The sequence below is a fragment of the Lycium ferocissimum genome, chromosome 1 (assembly GCF_029784015.1).
Source record: "Lycium ferocissimum isolate CSIRO_LF1 chromosome 1, AGI_CSIRO_Lferr_CH_V1, whole genome shotgun sequence".
NCBI classification, from domain to species: Eukaryota; Viridiplantae; Streptophyta; class Magnoliopsida; order Solanales; family Solanaceae; genus Lycium; species Lycium ferocissimum.
The window spans coordinates 26,594,807-26,595,966 of NC_081342.1; the positions used below are offsets into that span (position 1 = coordinate 26,594,807).

Genomic DNA, 1,160 nt, shown 5'->3' on the forward strand with positions numbered 1-1,160 from the left:
GCTATGGGTAAACTAGTTTTCCAATAAAATTTTAGTTTTACCCTTGGAGGCTCGGGGTTACTTTTTTGGGTTCCGAATTAAAGTATAGCAATATGGGTATCATTAGACCCGTTTAACCTCGTAAAGTACTCTTTTGACTAGAACTAGGGACAAACTCTGTTGGCTGATACGTGGCACTGAATTCCCTTTCCTTTACTTTATTCCTGTCTTTTTCATGCTTAGACAGTGTATTTGGGATGGTTATTCAAACTCTTACTTCTTATTCTAGTAGTCCTTGTACTTGTGACACCAAGTTTTGGATGGTTGTAATTATTCTTTTTATTTATGATTATGAGACTTAATTCATGTCTTGAAATAACCTTACTTTATTCTTTTTGCATAATATACTTGTTAAAACTTAGTTTAATCGGTTGTGGATGGTTCGCCTACCGGATGGGGATAGGTGCCTTCACGGTTTTGTAATTTGGGTCGTGACAATCCATCTCGATCACATTTTCTTTCTTCGGAATAAAATATCTTCTTACATCGCCTTACCAACTCTGATTATTTGATGTAACAGTGTCGAGTAGTGCCTTAAGCTCATCAAAATTTGTCTGCATGTACTTCCCTCCACAAACAAAGTCGAGAAGAATCTTCATGTCATAATGTAACTTTTCCATAAAATGTGGCTCAAGATCTAAGTAGACTACCCATGATGAGGGCAATCTCTTAGCAATTGCATAAATCGCCCCCACGCTTCATACAATGTTTCCCCTTGCCCTGTACGAACCCCACAATTTTACTCATGAGCTCCTTAGTCTTTCAAGAAGGAAAGAACTTTATCAAGAACTTTTGAACAAGATTATCTCATTTGTGGATGAAATTTGTGGGCTTGTTGAAATTTTTTTGCCCTCTCCCAACAAGGAGAATGGGAACAAAGTCATCCAAATATAGTCTTGAAGTCACTCCTTTGAAATTGTAATTGTCAGTGATCTCCATAAAGTTCATTATGTGTTGCGGGGGTCTTCATGTAGGTTACCCAGAAATTGGCTTTGAGATTGAACCAACTGCACTATGTTCAGTTTCAGTTGAAAGTGTTTTGTGATATATAGTAGGTTTAACAGAGGCTTGGCTTTTTTTCTCCACACTTGGCCTAGATGCCTCCATCACCACCCTGTTTG

General features: G+C 37.8%; 1 non-coding gene across 1 annotated transcript; it reads left to right on the plus strand.

Moving 5' to 3' along the window:
- Nucleotides 1–686: 686 nt before the first annotated feature.
- LOC132031607 (small nucleolar RNA R71) lies at nt 687–792 on the plus strand. The gene has a single exon (XR_009408316.1). It is a non-coding gene; the product is annotated as a small nucleolar RNA R71 (small nucleolar RNA).
- The last annotated feature ends 368 nt before the right edge of the window (nt 793–1,160 follow it).